The sequence below is a fragment of the Peromyscus maniculatus genome, chromosome 1 (assembly GCF_049852395.1).
Source record: "Peromyscus maniculatus bairdii isolate BWxNUB_F1_BW_parent chromosome 1, HU_Pman_BW_mat_3.1, whole genome shotgun sequence".
Lineage (NCBI taxonomy): Eukaryota > Metazoa > Chordata > Mammalia > Rodentia > Cricetidae > Peromyscus > Peromyscus maniculatus.
In genome coordinates, this window is record NC_134852.1 from 20,552,105 (window position 1) to 20,573,253 (window position 21,149).

A 21,149-nucleotide genomic window follows, 5' to 3' on the forward strand; every position below is an offset into this window, starting at 1 on the left:
GAGAATTATCACCTGAATCTGAGAAAGAATTGGCCTTGGTAGGAAAGAAAGTACATGAAGGGCACTTGGATCGTAATGATCCAAAGCTGGATTGCATTTTGGTTATTTTACCTTCTAGGCATTCTCCTACTGGAATAGTAATGCAGAGGGAAGATATTATATTGGAGTGGATATTTTTACCAAATAAACCAAATAAAAAATTAAAAACTTATGTGGAAAAAAATCTCTGACTTGATTTGGAAAGGAAAATTGAGACTTCGTCAATTAGCAGGCATAGACCCAGCAGAAATTGTCATACCTTTAACTAAGGAGGACATTGAAAAAATATGGACAGAAAGTGAACCTTGGCAAAGAGCTTGCAGTAATTTTTTGGGAGAAATTAACAGCAAATGTTGGGAGCCTAAAGTTGGATGATTGCGCTCTGACCTTTCTTGCTTGGATGATCTGACATAACTACACCCTTGACAACCGTTACTAAGTTACAAAAAACAATAACTCCCGGAAAAAAACCACAAAATGTACCTTTAGATTACTTTTAGATTAACTTCCTGGAGTATGTTCGGTTGGTCAGTTGCACAAGCAGTGGACCAAAGAGACTTCACCCTGACTCTATTCTTCAAAGAGACCTCACCCGGACCCTATTCTTCAAACTTTCACACACACTCACTCTTTTTCCCTATTCATTTCTCCTATCTACCAGCATATATAAACCTGCTTCCCCTTGCAATAAACGAGACCTTGACGCAACTCAGACTGACTCTGTCTTTTTTACGCAGTTGGTCTCCTTTCTCTCTCCCCCTCATTGATCTTTCAGGAGGTGCCTCCTCGGGTCCTACCTAATAACCTGGCCTGCTGGATGGGTCAAGTGGCACCTGAACATGGGGCTTGAGCCACGGTGACCTATCGGGCGATGGATAATAACGGAGCTCCGGATCACAAAGGGTAGAGACTCCAGGACCGCATCACTCGTGCAACGCGGGAAGTCTTGAGGTAAATACAGTCGTCTGATAACCAATGGGAAAGGGTTTATCAAAAGAGGTTCTCTTTATTAAGGAAATGAAAGGCAATCCTAGGGAGAGAGGAATAAGAGTTAAGGGAAAGGATCTAATAAAATTTTTCTGTTTTGTGGAGGAGAAATGCCCCTGGTTGGTAGTTAACGGCCCAGGCATTCACCCTCTGACTTGGAACAAGGTTGGAAAAGATATTAATAAATTGCTCAGAAATGGGGAAAATGTCCCTGACGCCCTTTTTAGTTTTTATGGTGTGATTAGAGATATTTTAAAGAAAACAGAGGGAGACGGACATGTTTCACATTTATTAACCCTTGTGGAGGAGTTTCTCTCAGACTCCCCCTGCCTGACGCCTGATAATGAGTCTGGAGCTGCAGCGGCCACTCCGCCAAAAAATGAAAGTAAAACAAGAATGGCTGCTTCTGCCCTGATGGCGACTCTTGCTCTTGGGAGCAGAGGAGCCCTTCTGCACAGAAGTTTAATAAATCCTCCTGCTATTGCATCAACTGGACTGGAGTCTGGGTTCTTGGGGCACCCACTTGAGACCCTAAAATTTGGGGTCCAACATTGGAGGTTCCACCAAGATTGGGGTGCCCCCCAGACCCCCACTCTGCCAGTGGGAGGTAAACACGAGCTTGATCTATGTTTTATGTTATTGTGTCTTGTCTTTTGTCTGGTTGATTTGGCATTTACTGCGCAGACTGTGTCTGTCCTTGTCTTCTTTGTGTTTGTTTTTTTGGAGTCTGTCTTTTGTCTCTACCTTTCTCTCTCCATATGGGCAACAACTAACTACCCCCCTAAGTTTGACTTTAGATAACCGGAAGGATGTCCTCGCTCAGGCTTGCAATGCCTCTCTGGAAGGCAAGAAAAAGAAATGGATCACCTTCTGTTCCTCGGAATGGCCAGCCTTTGGAGTCAGCTGGCCGGGGGACGGGACTTTTAACATTGATTGATGTGATTTCACAGGTGCCTGGGTGAAGCTGTTCCTTACTACTTTGCCTGCCCCAGCAACACTGGGACTCCGACCCCCACCTCTTCCTTCTCAAACTCCCCTTACTCCCCTTGTCCCTTCAGCCCTGGCTGCCCTCCAACCGTTTACCCCCTTTACCCTCTTAAGGAAATCAAGCATGAAAAACCCCCGGTCCTTGCAGAGGACCCGGGAGACTAATGATGGAATCACCCCTCTCATGCAGATCCACCTGCCGGCGCAGAAAAATAAAAAAAATCCTCCAAAGCAGCTCCAGACACTGGCTAGGCAGCCTATTAGCAATGGAGCAGAGAGGAGCTGGCAGGAGTCAGCTGGAGCCTTGAGGAGCTCAGAATGTGGGGGCTGGTGGAGATATAACTGCCCTTCCAGGATCACAGCTGACAGGTCTGTGGGCCCAGCCAGGGCATGGAATCTCCCATGCTGTTGGATGGGACTCCCAAGACCTGCCCCGGGAGCTAAAACCTGATCAGGATCTGGCTCCAAGAATGGAATGTCACCCCTATATGAGGCTAACTGACAGTTTCTTGTCTATGATTACTGAGGAAAATCACAAGAAAGACTTTGATATAAAAGGTCAGTAAACTGTTATGGTTTCTTATACCTGCAAATACTGAATTTGAAAGTTAATTCTGGTTGGTTTTCATCTTAAAAATGCCTAATGATTCTGCAAACTGCTTATGTGTGTATATGAACAGGTATGTGACTTGGAAATGTAAGCAAGCTTTAACTGTATGTATGTATGTATGTATGTATGTATGTATGTATGTAACTTGGATCCAACTGTGTGTATGTGTACAAGTAATCATTGTTTTAAAAAATATATATGTAACACCTAAATACTTATGTCTTTACCAAGTGTTCAACAAGTTTCTAAAAAATTTAAATAGATAACAACACATGTTTAATAAATAAGATATTTGATGAATATTAAAGCTGCACATCCATGCTTTTTATACACAGAAATATGCCTTGCGCTGGCAGCTAAACTTTGTAATTTAAGATTTACCCATGTAAAATGATAATGATTTTAAAGACATAAAAGAATCATTAAAAAAAAACAGCTGAGGTTTGCAAATATATGGCAGGACTAAAGTTTCAAAAAGAGTCTGGTTGCAGTGATGGACCTTAGCAGTTTTAAAAATTGCCAATGACAGATGATGATCACCGGAAACACCAGCCGTAATAAAATAAAACAGACAGGCTATGTATGTGCTGCCAAAGGTAGGGTCAAAGAAATCATCCAAGCCTCTAAGTAAAAAAAACCAAAAAGATTATAAATGAGTCCTAGATGTTAAACTTTGGGATTGTTTGTACTCTGGAGCTTGGTTTCAGATTAAGAGGATGCCATGTTTTCTTCCCCTTAAAGTAAAAAAAAAAAAAAAAAAAAAAAAAAGGTACTTCATTGTTATTACAGAAGACATTTGAGAGATCTTAATCCTTTAAAGACAGTTTTTATAGTTAAAAACCAATGACTTAAAAATGTTTCTCTTTACCCAAGGTACATTCAGGCTTAAGAATGTTGTCTAGCCTCATTGTATTTGCTAAGTTTGTTAAGCTTAAGTTATTTGGATAAGATGATACATATATATGTCTTATATTGATGTTTTGTTTTGATTTCTTTACTGAACCTGTATTTGATGCTAGAAGAGCTTCAACTTAAAGGCATTGTTTTTATTCAGTCCCTTGCATATGTTTTCAGGGTTGAGCTTGAAACAAATAGTTAGAAACAAACTTTGTCTATTCAGACACTTGGACAGCCCTCATACTTCAGAGATCTGCAGAATATGGCATTTAAATGTTGATCTAAAAGTTTATTATATCAGACAGGCTTCCAGATCCTAGCAGTGACCCAAGGTCTCTGAAGAAGATTATGTACAAGGCACCACAACGTCTCTGCCTGGATTATGACAATGCTGACCACAGGGCAGGATGCCCCAGTGCAACACCTGCCGCCCAGCCCAGACTGTGGACAAGCAGTAGGACACTGTCAGTCTTCCGTGTCCCTATTCCACAGAAAAAGTACTCTGCCTTATGGGCTTGATGGCGGAAGAAGATTGATGCTGTTCTGACTGGTGCCTCCAACACTATGGAGACCTGGGTAGGGATTGGTCCCTGTAATTTATAGGATTGGATGCTTCTTGGTCTGCACTCAGATATAGTTTATCCTTCTCAGACCTCTGACAATACTGATGGCTAGACTAGCTCTAACTTTGTCAGCATGGCAGCACCAGACAACCAGATCCTTCTGCAAGGCCATAGCTAGCTTGTTAGCTCACTTTTAAAAAATGTTCTAAGATATAAAAGTTTAAACAAGTCATAAAGGTTCAGATATAAATCTAAAATGAGATATGTTTCAGATTACTCTCCTGTTCTATGGTTCAGTGCTTGACATTTAAAAGTCCTGATGAGCTGATAGAGTAATGACTACTTACTGTTCAGTCACAAGCCCAACATTTTGGATTTGTTTTAGATGTTGTCTAAATAAGTCTACTTATACCTAGCTTTCTGGACAAAAGAAAAATGCCCAAGTCTGTAGTTCTTATTGGGACTCAGAGGTATGAGTTCACTTCTGCTGTTTTACAGATACCCATTACCTGCTTTGTCTACAATATGGATTTCAGTATAGATTGGTAATACTAATGTATCTAAAACTTTTATGTCATTTTGCAAAAAGGCCTCAAAGGATCAAAAGAGTCATAAAAACATAAACCCACTTCACAGAGGTTGAAAGGACCCCAGATAAGTATTCCTAAAGATGGTATTTTTCCTCTCTCCTGGTCTTGGGACTAATGCTTTTCCCATTACTAAGGGTTCCAAATAAGTTCATAAATTTTAACTTCTGTTCCTAGTTTAAATCTGTCTCAACAGATTTCTACTTGGCTGGCAGACACCTCCAAGTTTCAGTTGCTGACTCCACTGTTCCAGACTACTATGGGCTCAGGATGTGCTAAAGGCTAACGTGGACCAGCCTAGCTAACATGATTCTTTTCTGTCCCTATGCAGTCAGGCAGCTACATGCTACTGACAAATGCCCCATGCCCAGTCTTTGACCAGCTTTTCAGCCTTTAGGGGGAGGGGCCCTGATAATGGCGCCCCAATGCCAGCTTGAAGCAGTTCCAGAAGAGAATACATCACCCCATTTCCCTTGTTCAGAAAAGGCTGAAATGCTGGGTCAAAAGAAAACTCCCTGGCATAGAGACCAGATGGCTAATTATACATGAACTATGCATGGCCATTACAGGCCATGAGTTACTAAAATAGGCCATGAGTTACTAAATGTAATACCATAATTTTAAGATTAAAATTTGCCACAAAAAATGGGGGAATGAAAGACCCTAGCCCTTCAGGCTTACACCCCCAAGACTCAGGAAAAGAGAAACTTCAAACACCAGGAAATGAGAAACTAAAATTCTAATTCCAAGGGCAACCTGACTTAGCCATTGTTCAATCTCCCCTGCAACCATATAACAATGTAAAGAGATTTCTGTTAAGAGATGTGCTCAACTGTGACTGGGATAGTTGCAGGTGTTCCAGGAAGGACCACTGTGACCTTTGTGTAAACTCCACTCCTGCCCTGATACCCCCCACACTTGAGGTTTCAGGAAGAATATACCTGTTGACGTAACTGTACCCCTTCTGTGATCACTCTGTACCCAGACCTCCCCCAACCCTACACCAAGCACCGTGACTACCATCGTAGACTCCAGTAACGGCACTCTCCTTACTCCTTTTGGGGAAACAAGAGATAGATTGTTTGATTTGGTCCAGGGAGCCTATCTGGCCCTAAACACCACAAATCCAGACCAAACCTTGGGTTGCTGGCTCTGCCTTACCTTCAGTCCCCCTTATTATGAAGGAATCTCCTTTCAGTCTGCTGCCAGTAACCTCACTTCTCCGAGCAATAAGTGTCAAACTAGGCCACATAAGCTAACACTCCCTGAGGTCTCCGGACAAGGTTCCTGTTTGGACAAGGTCCCATCGACCCACAGCCACCTCTGTAACCAAACACTGACACCCTATAAAGGGAGCTATTATCTCGAGGCACCAAAGGGTCCTACTGGCCCAGAGAATCAATGGATAAACTAAGAGAAAGATTGGCACAAAGAAAATGTGATTTTGAGAATCAAAACAATTGGTTTGAGGGATTGCTAAAAGAATCCCCTTGGCTTTCTACCCCGATCCCCACCCTCCTGGCCCCCCTGATTATTTTCCTTCTCCTCCTCACCTTTGGTCCTTGGGCTTTTCAATGGCTAACACAATTCATAAAAAAAATCAGATTGATTCAGCTCTATCAAAAACTGTCTCAATACATTACCATCGTTTAGAAACTCAAGATCAAACTATCAAAACAGGTGAAAGGCTAAGGTTCAGCATTCTACGACCCTAAAAACCCCCTACAACTAAAGGCTAGAGGGTACTCAATGACAGGATTAGGATGGGGCCTGTGCTGGGGGCACAACGTACAGAGGTCATCGAGACTGCCTCAACATGGCACGTTGCCAGACACAGGGTGCACTCCATATAGCCTAAGACAAGGGCCCACTTTGGTCATTTTAAAGACAGAAGGGGGAGTTGTTGGGAGCCTAAAGTTGGATGACTGCGCTCTGACCTTTCTTGCTTGGATGATCTGACATAACTACACCCTTGACAACTGTTACTAACTTACAAAAAACAATAACTCCCAGAAAAAAACCACAAAATGTACCTTTAGATTAATACACTTTTAGATTAACTTCCTGGAGTATGTTCGGTTGGTCAGTTGCACAAGCAGTGGACCAAAGAGACCTCACCCTGACTCTATTCTTCAAAGAGACCTCACCCAGACCCTATTCTTCAAACTTTCATCACCCCCCTTTTCCCCTATTCATTTCTCCTATCTACCAGCATATATAAACCTGCTTCCCCTTGCAATAAACGAGACCTTGATGCAACTCAGACTGACTCTGTCTTTTTTATGTGCTTGGTCTCCTTTCTCTCTCACCCCCATTGGTCTTTCAGGAGTGCCTCCTCAGGTCCTACCTAATAACCTGGCCTGCTAGACAGGTCAAGGAAATATCGCAAAAGCAATAGAATTGATCTTATAAAGAGAGCTGATTGGATCTTGCCTCGAATTGTATGGGAAAAACCCATATCTGGAGTTCGAACATTTTATACAGATGCCAACAAACAAGGAAAGGCAGGTTACAAATCAGAAAATTTAAGTAAAGTGGTTCAAAGTCCTTATGATTCAGTTCAAAAATCAGAATTGTATGCTATTCTGTTGGTATTAATGGATTTTTTCAGAACCTCTTAACATAGTAACTGACTCTCAGTATGCTGAAAGAGTGGTATTACATATTGAGACTGCAGAATTTATCCCTGATGCTTCAGAATTAACTTCACTATTCATTCAATTACAAGATACAATCAGGAAAAGGAGTCATCCTTTATATATAACTCACATTCGATCCCATACTGGTCTGCCAGGCCCTCTAGCACAAGGCAATCATGAGATTGATAAATTATTGATAGGAAATGTGCTAGAGGTCTCATAATTTCATAAAAATATCATGTCAATAGTAAAGGTTTAAAAAAGATTTTCCATAACCTGGCAACAAGCCAAAGAAATAGTAAAGAAATATCCTACTTGTTCCTTCTACAATCAAACGCCATTACCAGCAGGATGTAACCCAAAGGGTACTCAGAGGAATGAAATCTGGCAGATGGACATGTTTCACTTTGCAGAATTTGGAAAATTGAAATATGTACACCACACCATCTATACTTATTCAGGATTTCAATGGGCAACTGCTTTGAGTTCTGAAAAAGCTGATTCTGTAATCACTCATTTGCTAGAAGTTATGGCCATCATGGGTATACCTGCACAAATCAAAACTGACAATGCTCCATCATATGTCTCTGTTAAAATGAAACAGTTTTTTGCTTATTATAATATAAAGCATATTACAGGTATACCACATAATCCTACAGGTCAAGCAGTTATAGAAAGATCAAACAGAACTCTAAAGGATATGCTAAATAAACAGAAAGGGGTAACAAAAACCCCCAGAAATAGGCTGCATAATGCTCTATTAACTTTGAATTTTCTCAATGCCAATGAGAAAGGAACAACAGCTGCAGAGAGACAATGGATAATAGAAAAAACTACAGAATTAAATAAGCCTATATACTTTAAGCATATGCTGACCTCAGAATGGAAACCAGGGTATGTATTACGTTGGGGATGAGGTTTTGCTTTTGTTTGTACAGGAGAAGATAAGCTATGGGTACCATCAAAATTGATAAAGGTTCGATTTGAATAAGAGAGACCTCTTAATTAGAAGAGGTGATAGTTCATCAACCAGCATGAACATCCAATTTAAACTAACTTGTACCAGTAACACATGCCTTTTCATTTAATCCGAAAATAACTTGCCACAAAGGAACCTCCCCAAAATTAGTCTTGGGAAAAGGTTTTTGTTTTTGTCTTTTAGGAGAATGAAGGTTAAGAAATCTGAAGAACACTGGACAAATGAGACAACTGAAGAAAAGGGGCAAATCATCTATCCCAGGAAACAGAGGGAAACGGCATATGGGTATATATTATCTAAAAAATTTTATGTCTTCCTAAATGTTTGTTTCTGCTTTTCTCTAAAGATTTAACACTATTGGTCTTCTAATAGTCCCAGTTCAATTAAAATTTAAAGCTGACTTTGGAGTTGGAGAATGGCTCTCTCCTTCTTTAAACTCAAGCATGTTGTTAAAAGGAAAATGCAAACTCCCTGAATCATGCCAGAATAAAAGAGCCATCTTCTGCTATGGGACAGGACAAAAGCCAAATTAATTAAGGGACTATTCTATTACTAATCTCAACTCTTTGATTCTATTCTGATTCTTTAAACTTTTCTTAAAGTATGAATTTTATATCAAAATTTACATGATTAATATATATAGATATATATACATTTTAAATTTTGTTAAGATATGAATGGTCATATAGAGTACTAACTAATTCTAGAAAAAAGGCTTTAATTAGCTGCATATAGATGTCTTTGTGTTCAAGTCTCTTATCAGTTTTCTGCAGGTAATCATGGCCAGGCCTAACATCAACTGAAGTCTCCAGGAAGAAGATGGGGCCCCACAACAACAATAATTCCATGTGGACAATAATAATATCATTAAGCTGACAAACATCATCTACAGATCAGCTTTCAACTACAAGGTGCTCAGAGCAATTTTGAGATGACTACCTGAGATTATCCAGTCTCAAAGACTACTCAAATAAGGACTTGAGTTAAACCCTGAACTTTGGCATTATATACAGACTGGATAATGAAGGATATAGTTACCTTTCCTAGAATTTGACAATTAACCTAAAATTTTTCTTTCAGGATAAAGAAAACTTTGCCCATACCCAGCAGGAAGCTATTTTAAGAATACGATGCCCACATTCCTAAAGAGGTGGTGTGGGGCGGGTGGGTTTTTGGTCCTTTTAATGGGTTTTGGATCTGGGATAATTTTCATTGTTTAGGAGGGTTGGTTACAAGTTGTTGTCAAGGGTTAGGAAAAAGGCTAAGCAAAGGAGATTAGATTTAAGGTTCTTGTTTAAAAAAAGAGAAAAGTAAAGAAAGAAAAGAAAAAGACAATTACTAATTTTAAATATTTTACATTGGATTGGATTGTTTTATATTGTATACAAATTTGAAATTGATATTGATAGAAAATGCTATATGTATATTTCTAATTGTATTTATACCATTCATTTAACAATGTAATACAATTTTCTGATCCTTGAATGTTATTATTACCAACTATTAGGGTATAAAGAAATGAAAGTAAGTAGTTAGACATTAAGATAGAACTTGTAGTCATATTAAATATGTTTTAAAATTTGAGCAGATATATTTTAGATAGACAAGTCATCTTCAAACCCTTCAGAGATCTACAGAATATGGCATTTAAAATGTTTTAATAACTTAGAAATTTTTCTTTTTTGAGACATGTTGACTCCTGGCAGTACCAATCTACTTCAGAGAAGATATGGGCATTGAAGAAACTGCATATGGAGTTAACTTTAATTGTGGCAAAAGTTAGCCACTGGACAACAAAGTATCCTTGAATCAACAGGACAAAATGGACAGACAGAACAGGAAACAAAGGACTACTGATTCTTGCCAAAACAAGTGTGGTTATGGCTTTATCAAAAGGCATCTTCTGAGGCCAGGACAATATGGCCCCATCCCTGAAGTGGCCTTTGCATCTGGAAAAGGTACAGTGCCCTTTTCTTCTAAGGCAGCTTAACAAGCACTGGGCCGACGGCTTCTGTTGTGCAATGGAATAGCAGCTGAAAGATCACGCCTCTCAGTAGTAAACTGGCATTAAATAGAGGGATGTGGAGAAGAAGGGGATGCTGAGATGAAGCCATATATACACAGCCAAGAAGAATGGACAGCTGAATTGAAAAACTATCAACAATTTCCAGAATTTAAAATCCTGAATCATGACAGGACACTAGTGGAATTCAGGTGTTTCTGGTACATGGACTGCTCTCACCCAATGTGAGGTTGAACTGTTGACCTTGTGTACATCCTACTTCACAAATGAGTCTGTCAGATATGCTAAGCCTATAGGTTGAAGATGATGCCCCAACACTGCGGAGAAACCTCAGGTGACTGTCCAGGCAGCTGGCTGTTTCTGTCAAGTCACAAATTTTTTGGAAGTTGCTTGAATTAACTTCCTGATTTTATTTTTGTTAACTAATATTATTTCCTTCTTGGGTCTCAGAGGGAGTTGAAGATTAGTTAGTTATAGTTGAAGGTTAGTTAGTTATAGTTGAAGATTAATTAGGATAGAAAGTAAATTAGATATATTTTGGACTTACCAAAATAGCATAGAAAATGGAATTATTTTCTCTGATTTGTCAAATACAAATGGACTAGACATTGTTTAGGTATTTATTACTTGTATATATTGTATATAGTTATTGTACTTTTGTATATAGTTTTTCTTTTGTTCGTTATAACCTTTCTTTTTCTTTTTATTAAAATAGAAAAGGGGAAATATATTTGTACTGAAATGTGATTTTAATTTTATGTTAATAAATAAAGTTGCCCAGGAGTCAGAGCTATTAGAGCCATAGCAAGAGTGTGGCAGTGGTGGCGCACACCTTTAATCCCAGCACTTGGAAGAAGAGCTAGGTAGATCTCTGTGTGTTCAGGGATACAGCCAGCATTGGAGACACACGCCTTTAAGACCTGGAGGGCTGTGCATACAGGCAGTGATGAGGCAGTCACGTGTTTGGGTTTACAACCAATGAGAAGGCAGAACAGAAAGACTATGTAAAGACATACACACAGGAAGTAGGTCTTTTTCAGAGAAGTAGGAGCACCGCAGGAGGAAGGGTAAGATTTTAGTTCTGAGCTCTGACCTCTCGGCTTTCTCCTTTACATTGGTTCTGTGTTTCTTATTTAATAAGATGGTTGGTTACATCTATACTTATGGGACACTATGAAAGTAGTTCTAAGAGGAAAATTCATAGCACTAAATGCCCACATCAAGAAGATAGAGAAATTTTCCTCTAGTGACTTAACAGTACATCTGAAAATTCTAGAACAAAAAGAAACAAAGTCACTGAGGAGGAATAGATGCCAAGAAATATTCAAATTGAGGGCTGAAATCAATAAAAATAGAAACAAAGAGAACAATACAAAGAATCAATGAAACAAAGAGTTGGTTCTTTGAGAAAATTAACAAGATAGACAAACCCATATCCAAATTAACCAAAAAGCAGAGAAAGAGCATCCAAATTAACAAAATCAGAAATGAAAAGGGAGACATAACAACAGACAATGAGGAAATCCAGAGAATCATCAGATCATGCTTCAAAAACCTGTACTCCACAAAATTGGAAAATCTGAAAGAAATGGACAATTTTCTGGATAGATACCACATACCAAAGTTAAATCAAGACCAGATAAACTATCTAAATATACCAATAACCCCTAAGGAAATAGAAATGGTCATTAAAAAGTCTCCCAACCAAAGAAAACACAGGACCAGATGGTTTCAGCACAGAAATCTACCAGATTTTCAAAGAAGAGATAATACTAATACTCAAGTTGTTCCACAGAATAGAAACAGAATGAATGCTACCAAACTCTTTTTATGAAGCTACAGTTACTCTGATTCCCAAACCACACAAAGATGCACAAAGAAAGAAAATTACAAACCAATCTCCCTCATGAAAATTGATGAAAAAATACACAATAAAACATTTGCAAACACACTCCAGGAACACATAAAAAAAATTATGAACCATGATCAAGTAGGCTTCATCCCAGAGATGCAGGGATGGTCCAACATATGAAAGTCTGTCAATGTAATACACTATGTAAACAAACTGAAAGAAAAAAATCATTGATCATTTCATTAGATGCTTAAAAGGCATTTGACAAAATCCATCACCCCTTCATGATAAAGGTCCTAGAGAGATCAGGAATACAAGGAGCATACCTAAACATAATAAAGTTAATTTACAGCAAGTTGACAGCCAACATCAAATTAAATGGAGAGAAACTCAAATGGAGAGAAACTTTTAGTGATTCCACTAAAATCAGGAACAAGACAAGGCTATCCACTCTTCTCATATTTATTCAATATAGTACTTGAAGTTTTAGCTAGAGCAATAAGACAACAAATGGAGATCAAAGGGATACAAATTGGAAAGGAAGAAGCCAAACTTTCACTATTTGTAAATGATATGATAGTGTACATATGTGATCCCAAAATTCTACCAGGAAACTCCTATAGCTGATAAACTCCTTCAGTAAGGTGGTAGGATACAAGATTAACTCAAAAAAATCAGTAGCCCTCCTAAAAGGGCTGAGAAAGAAATCAGAGAAACTTCACATCACCCTGCTGTGGGATGGTCTGTGTATCAAATCTGTTGCTCTGATTGGTCAATAAATCAAACATTGATCAGCCAATGGATCAGGCAGGAGGAAGTATAGGCGGGACAAGGAGGAGAAGAATTCTGTGAAGTGGAAGGCTGAGTCAGAGAAACAGCCAGCTGCCACCATGACAAGCCACATGTGAAGACACCGGTAAGCCACAAGCCACGTGGCAGGGTATAGATTTGTAGAAATGGATTAATTTAAGCTATAAGAACAGTTAGCAAGAAGCCTGCCATGGCCATACAGTTTGTAAGCAATATAAGTCTCTGTGTTTACTTGGTTTGGTCTGAGCGGCTGTAGGACTAGCGGGTGACAGAGATTTGTCCTGACTGTGGGCAAGGCAGGAAAACTCTAGCTACATCACCCTTTACTATAGCCACAAATAATATAAAATATCGTGGGGAAACTCTAACTAAGCAAGTGAAGAACCTGTATGATAAGAACTTTAAGTCCCTGAAGGAAAAAAATTGAAGAAAATATCAGAAAATGGAAAGATCTCCCATGCTCATGGATTGATAGGATTAACATAGTAAAAATGACAATTTTACCAAAAGCAGTCTACAGATTCAGAACCCATCCCTGGTGCATGAGCAGGCTTTTTGGAGACCACTACCTACGATGCAGCCTTGAGGCAGGGGAAAGGCTTTAGACTTGCTCTGCTGGCTGTGCCTCCCCATAAGAGGCCTTGCCTTCTTCTGAGGGAGGTAGTGGGGGGGTGGTGTGTGAGTGAAAGGCTGGGGGGATGGGAGGAGTGAAGAGGAGGATCTTAGATTGGTGTGCAAATGAATGGAAAAAATTTAACAAAAAAATTTATAATTCATGAATGTCTTTTAAATTATCCATTTTTTTGGAATCTGTAAGGTAAACTCTAATAATTTTCTTAATTTCACTGTTGCCTCTCATTATGACTCCTTTTTCATGTCTTGCTGTATTAGTTTTTACATTTCTTCTTTCTTTTGGTTAGGTTAACTAAATTTTGTCAATATTGTTTATATTTTGAAGGAACCAACTCTGTGTCATTGACTCTCTACATTGATTTTATTGTCGCTGCTGTTTCCATTTCACTGATTTCTACATTGATGTCAGTCATTTTACTGGTTTGGGTGTTTGACTTGTTCTTTTTCCAAAGCCCAAAGTTGAATCATTAACTAATTTAAAAGAAATCTCTTCGATATAGGTACTTTGAACCTTAAATGCCCCTCTTATGACTGTTTTTATTATATCCCAAAGGCTAAAGGATGTTGTGTTTTCCTGTTGGTTTGACGGTAGAAGTTGTTCCACTTGCTAAACGTGGAAATTTGGAAATTTGGAGCCCTTGGTTAAGGGAAAGTATCTCAGTCCTGCAAGAGGTTGATTCTTCCTGCAGCTGGAAAGGGTAAAGACATCCTTAAAGTGTGCTGTATCTTCTTCCCACAGATCTGAGTGTAAGGATTTAATCCTTAATTACGTCATCAGCCTCTGCCGGCTTCCCAGCCTAAAAAGTGGGTGTGCCCTCTGTGGGCTCTCTTTCCCCTCTCCTCTCCACTCCTTCCTCCCGTCGGCTCCCCTCTCTCCCTCCCCCCGCCCCCAATAAAGCTCTAAATAAGTAACTATGGCTATGATTCTTTTAATCAGCACGCTGCTCCACCGGCATGGTCGCCGCAGGCGAGGGGCAGCGCCACGGCTTAACCAACATTGGTGCTATTCAGACTCGGATACACCACCGAGCACCGAGGACCCGCAGTAACTACTGCTGCCTCTTCCCCCATCCAGCGAGACTGTGAGACCACAAGTGCACGTCCCTCACCGCCTCCGCTGGACCCCCACCACTACCGCCATGATTCCTCACCACAGTAAGTCCGCTGTTCTCGAGGCTATAGTCTGAGCTATATTCTTTGCGATGGACACCCCAGGGGGTTGTCCTTGGGCTGCACTGGCAAGGGCACATTTCCCTTTCTGAGGAGAAAGTAAATGCTGTCTTGGTCTACCGGGTGGACCAACTGCAGTGCAGCTGCAGCCCTTTGCATTCCTTGAAGAGGATGGTGAAGTTGAGCTGACTCATGGATCACTCTCCACTCTTTGGGGACGCCCAAGATTGTAGTCTGATCCCGGTTTGTTATTTTAATTTTTTTTTTTCTCTCAGCTACTGTCATGGGACAAAGGGGCGGATAAATTGGCGGATACGGGTGGGCACCAGTAAACCTGGCCACACAACAGAGTTGCGGGAACTTCTGCCAGCGAAAGGGCAAAAAAGAGTTACTTTATCTCCAAGCTTTCTACTAAAATTCTAACTAAACCCTTGTCCTTCCCCACTTCTGCATCGCCACGTGCAACCTTTTGCATCCGACTTCCACCGGCAGTGGGCAGGCTTAAGTGGGTGGACTTGGGCGGTTTCTACGACTCACCCTAACTCACCTTAACTCCACCCACCCATTCTCAAACTGCCTTGAGAAGCAGACAGGTCTGGAAGAGGCTAAGATCCATACAAATAAATTTACAGTAGTCAGGATGGCTCTTAAGCAAAAAAAAAAAAAAAAAAAAAAAAAATCAGCTTATAGCCTCAGACAAGTCTTCCAAAAGCTGTCCTTAAGCCACCAATCATCAGAAAAGAAAGAAAGAAAAAAAAAAGTTCAGGACACGGAGTAAAATCCGTCTCTTGTTCCCCAGATCTCCCTGACTAAAACTTAAGCATCTGGAGAGCAAGGCTCCTGACCCCACGGGCAAAAGAGTCACCTGTGGCATTTAAGGTGTACCAGGGAAGAGATAAAAGCCCGAAAACAAAATTGCCAAGTGCTGGCACTCCCTGACTCCCAAAAGCTGTTAGGTCCCTGTTTTAAGTGACGAAAAGGCCACAGGCTAGCGAATGCCCTGCCAGGCCATCAACAGCCTTGTTAAAAGTGCTGTCTAGAAAGACAGAGTCAGCTGGCTGCCCCCAGGCACCAAGATGCATGGGTACATCAAGCTAAGACCTCCAACAGACCTAGGCTTGGCTACAGACATGGCAGGGAACCCAGAACGCAGCAGGGAAGTGATCCATTTCTTTCCTTCTGGACACCAGAGCCACTGACTCAGTCCTGGGAGTTTTGGGATGCCACCTCTCCCTTATTGTCGGGTACAGAGGAGAGCCTTACCACCTCATCAGATTTAATTGTACCTTCAGAGTTACTTAATGAAAAAAGATTTCCACCTAAAATAAGAGCTCATTGCTTCACTCCAGATCCACTGCCTGTGTTTCTCACGTGCATACAGACAGGGCCTTGATCTTTGCCTTGTTCCTAATTCCAAAAAATAAATAAATAAATAAATTCTCTTGTATCACAAGCTTTTCTCTTCCCAGTTCCCTGTTCTAACTCACTGTTCAGCTAATGGTACAGGACCACCACAGAACCGGAGTCCAGAGATCATCAAATAAGAATCTGTAACAGCTAAAAGCATCTTGTGAAACAGAAAGTTCCCAGCCACAGCCAAGAGGGATACGCATCTCCAGAGCAAACAAATGACAGACAGCATCCCACACGCCTGTCTACCTCGGAAAACTCCCCTTCTCCATTCCCCCGAGAGCCAGCCAACATCCAAAAATCAGCTGGAAGCAGTTTTTGAGAGGAACGATGCCCCTAGTCACATCTACCTGCTTTTTTTATAATAAGGGAAAGTCTGGGATGTAAGGATTTAATCCTTAATTATGTCATCAGCCTAAAAAGCCGGTGGGCCCTCTATGGGCTCTCTGTCCCCTCTCCTCTCCGCTCCTTTCTCTCATCAGCTCCCCTCTATGCCTCCCTGTCAGGGACAAGGACAGAATCTCTAGTTAGTGGAAATATACAAACCACCAATAAGACAGGGAACTAGATCATCTTACAGTCAGGTTGCCTAGCAACAGGACATTGAGTCAGAGCCCTTGACCCTCTCACCCTGTAAACATCCTATACTAACATCCTGTTAGTTTGCCCCACTGTATGCAGATGGCAGCTTCTTTCTCCCCCCATCCTGCAGAAACTATATAAATCTTTGTGGAAGGAAATAAAGTGGCACCTTGATCAGAATCTAGACTTGGTGTGTTTTCCTTTGTATCTCCTGTCCCTACATTCCCTCCTTAGGGTGGTCGAGAACCCGTTGAAGCCCTGCAGGCGGGGCACCTCCCCCCCTTTTGTGTCTCTTTGTCTCTCTGTCTCTCTCTCTGTTTCTCTCCCCCACCCCCCAATAAAGCTCTAAAAAGGTAACCATGGCTATGATTCTTTTAATCAACATGCTGCTCCGCCGGCGTGGTCACCATGGGCGGCGACCAGCCACGAGGGGCACTGCTTCGGCTTAACCAACACTGAGTGTACAAACACCTGTTCAACAACACTTGTGAGACTTGAAAAAGAACAGTGGATCCAGATACTTTGAAGGACTAGAGGAAATTTTGCTCTCAGGGTAAGAGGATTGGCAGGGTTGTGGGCAACATTCCATCTCGTGAGCAATGGTATATGCAGTTACTAAAATGCCTGTTAATGGAAATGGAGTGAAAGTAAAGGGAAAAACAACTTAGAAAGTTTTTGATATTAATTGAATGGCATTGCCTTTGGTTTCAGGCAATTCCTCATGTTCAATTAAAATTGACAGCATGGAAGCAAATGTTGAGAGCTTTGAGGAAAGCTCATCAGAAAAGAAAGCCCATACTGTTAAAAACAGTCTTTGTGTAATTTAATTTCAAATACTCTGGAGCCATTGCAGAGTGAGTAGTCACTTAAAGCTATATCTGAAGTAGAACAGCAAATGAAAAGGGGAGACATTCAGGCTAGAATATGTCAATCAGCAGAAGAGAATATTCCTTTACAGGGTGATAGGAATGCTGTTTCAGAGGACAGTGAAAGTGAGGGAAGCCAGGACACTGGAGATGACTCTTCTCCTTCTTCATCAGATAAAACAGATTAAGAAATAGGAAGGGCTGAAAGTTAACTGCACACAAGAGCTCTCAAGACAGAAAAAAGGAAACTTCCCAGAAGGAGAAAGGGAAAGAAAGGAGAAAAAAAAGAAATCTTCCCAGTAGTAAGAAGGGAAGGAGAAAGATTTAAAAGGAAAATTTTCCCTATAGAAAATGGGGGAAGAAAATGAATTTTCCCAGTAGAAAAATGAGAAATACTTAATTATGGCCCAACAGCACCACCTTATAATGGAATTGAGGAATGGTTGCCTAAGATCATAAGAACACCTCAGCAGGTGTTCCCAGCTACTATGCAACAGATGCCTGCAAATAATCAATATCTCCAAGGTTGTGTTCAATTTAATTAGAGACCTGCCTATGGACATGGAAGATCTGAAAAGAGTAAAAGAAGCAGTGATGGCATATGGGATGCATTCACCTCATGTAAAATGGGTTTTAAATAATTGGGCTATTCAGAATAGTTATTCCAAAAGATTGGAAGAGCCTCATGGCAGCCATACTAGAAGCTAATTCTCAATTACAATGGTCTACTTGGAGTAGAGAGGAAGCAGCAGCCATGGAACAGCATAATTAGACTAGAGGAGTAGATATAATAATGGACCAATTGTGAGGAGAGGGTCAGTATACTGATATATAAACACAAATACAATTTGATGATACTAAGACAGTACAATGTCTCCTAGTGGCTTTAAGGGTCTGGGATAAGGTCACAGAACCAGAGAAAAGATTTGTCTCCTTCACAAAATCACACAAAGTGCAGGAGAAGTCTACACTGAATTTTGCAGTTGAACTTCAGCAGTGCATAGAGCAGTGGTTGATCCACATGTCAGAAAAGTTTTAATTGAGTCTCTAGTTTTTAAGAATGCTAATACTTATTGCCAAAAAGCCATAAGGCCCTTGAAGGCTCAGGGAGCCCCTTTAGAGGAATGGATTAAAGCTATTGCTGATATTGGATCCACAAAATATAATGCTAATATAACTGGACAAGCTTTAGCTAAAGGCCTTAAATCTCAGAATACCAGATGCTTTAACTGTGGGAAATTGGGACATTTAAGGAAAGATTGTTATCGTTCTGTCACTAAAAAAGGTAACTCTTTGGAGGATAATCAGAATGGAAGGCTCAAACCTCAGGGATTTGTAAGACATTTGGTAAAGGTAAACATTGGGCTAACAAATACAGATCAAAGAGAGAGATGCATGATAACCCTTTGCTGTCAAGAAACTGGATGCAAAGCCTAGCTTGGGGCCCAAGAACAAACAATAGGAGCTACCAATTACCTGTCAGCAAGGATCATCAGCAGAGCCATCAGGGAAACATAAATCCAACATTAGAGATTTAATGTGTGCTCCTTCAGGGATCACTGCTTTAGAACTAGCAGTGTGCAAACATCTTACATTATCTCACAAATTCCTTGTTGTAAGATAGCCACTCAAGAGTATTGTCCTATTCCCCCAGGGATAGTAGGAATAATTATGGGAAGAAATAGCTTAACATCTCAAGGATTTATAGTATACCCAGGAATTATAGATGAAGATCACCAGGGAGAAATTAAAATGATGGCATTTGTAGAAAGGACTATGGAAATAAAACCTGGGAATAGAATGGCTCAATTATAATTGCTTCTATATCTTAAAGACAAAGCAGCATGCATATGTAGAACTGGAAGCTTTGGGAGTACAGGGGGAAATTATTTTGGCCAACAGTTTTCAGTGGTGAATGGCCTAAATTAAAAGTCAAACTAAGTGGGATTGAGATTGAAGGATTATTGGATTCTGGTGCTGATATATCTATACTTTCACAAGAATCCTGGGATCCTAACTGGCCTTTACAAGAAGTCTCCACTCAATTTATAGGCATTGGCACCTTATCTCAATTAAAAGAGTGTAGAGTGGGTTAGATATATAGGGACTGAAGGACAGAAAGGAATAGTAAAGCCTATGTGGCTGAGAGACTCATGAGTTTATGGGAAAGAGATTTTTTACAACAATGGGGACCTCAAGTTAATATTCCTATGATTTTAGAGATAGCTCATAAATTGAGGTTAAAAGTGGGGCCATGTGCCTGGGAAAGGTATTGGAAATAATTATAGAGAAAGTCACAGGCTACACAGATTGTACAAAAGCTAGATCAGACAGGAATCGGCTATCCAAAAAATACAAAGGGATTCTTTTAGTTGTTTAGGTTATAAATTAAATAAACAGAGAAGTCAGTAGCAAAATGTAAAGATTAGGAGAGATCAGTTGTTCTTAATGAGTTTCAAAAATTATTGGGTGATATTAATTGGTTGCATCATACCATTGGACTGTCTATTCAAGAATTAAGTAAATTGTTTCACATTTTGCAAGGTGACTCAGATTTAAGCAGTCCAAGACAATTAACAGCTGAGGCTGAAAGGTAATTAGCTCAAGTAGAACAAAAACTACAAAATGCCTATGTAGATTGACTAGATCTCACAAATAAGTGTATTGCAGTAATTTTGGCTTCTACCCATTCCCATACTAGATTTATTGTGCAAATGGAAGATAATATTTTAGAATGGATATTTTTAGCTCACAAACAGAATAAAAAGTTAAAGACCTATATAGAAAAGGTTTCTGAATTAGTCATAAAGGGAAGAATAAGACTTTGTCAATTGTTGGCAATGAATCCAGCTGAGACTGTAGCACCCTATACTGACACTGAAATTGTGAAGTTGTAGGTGATTAATGATGATTAGCAGAGAGCTTGTAGTAATTTCTTAGGAAAAATTGACAACAATTACCCAAAAATAAGTGGCTACAAGTTATAAAAAGAACTGAGTGGATTCTTCCCCCACATAGTGAAGAGAGCACCTATTCCTGGGGCTCTTGCATTCTATACTGATGCAAATAAATTAGGAATGGCTGGTTACAAACAAGAGAACATCAGTAAGGTTATTCAAAGCCTATATGATTCGATTAAAAAATCAGAGCTGTATGCCCTTTCTGATGGTTTTATTAGACTTTAATGGGTCTCTTAATATAATTACTGATTCTCAATAAGAGAAAGGATTGTATTGCATATAGAAACTACTAAATGTATTCCTGATAATTCAGAATTAACTTTACTATTTATAGAACTACAACAGGCAATACAAGAATGCAATTGCCCACTTTATATTACCCACATCCTATCTCATACTGGGTTGTCTGGACCTTTAGCAAAAGGAAATGAGATTGATCAGTTATTGACAGGAAATGTGTGGGAAGCTTCAGGATTTTATAAGAAACATTATATTAAAGTAAAAGTTACAAGAAAAAATTTTCCATTTCTTGGCAACTGGCTAAAGAAATTATAA

The 21,149-nt window shown here is 40.0% G+C and overlaps 1 protein-coding gene and 1 long non-coding RNA gene across 5 annotated transcripts in view; one reads left to right on the plus strand and one right to left on the minus strand.

The window, feature by feature from the left end:
- LOC121827594 (3-beta-hydroxysteroid sulfotransferase-like) overlaps positions 1-5,989 on the minus strand; it is a 30,773-nt gene extending 24,784 nt beyond the window's left edge. Inside the window, exon 1 of one of the 2 annotated variants that reach the window (XM_076571542.1) lies at positions 5,832-5,989. The gene's annotated coding sequence lies outside the window, so the exon portion shown is untranslated. The remainder of the gene's footprint in view (positions 1-5,831) is intronic. The other variant, XM_076571546.1, reaches the window with a different exon arrangement.
- Positions 5,990-12,983: 6,994 nt separating this feature from the next.
- Positions 12,984-21,149, plus strand: part of LOC143266763 (uncharacterized) — a 230,770-nt gene continuing 222,604 nt past the window's right edge. For 2 of the 3 annotated variants that reach the window (XR_013051118.1, XR_013051119.1), the window contains exons 1-4: positions 12,986-13,079; positions 14,346-14,410; positions 14,544-14,761; positions 16,271-17,321. This is a non-coding gene — a long non-coding RNA (uncharacterized LOC143266763). Of the gene's footprint in view, positions 13,080-14,345; positions 14,411-14,543; positions 14,762-16,245; positions 17,322-21,149 lie in introns of all 3 variants that reach the window. The other variant, XR_013051120.1, reaches the window with a different exon arrangement.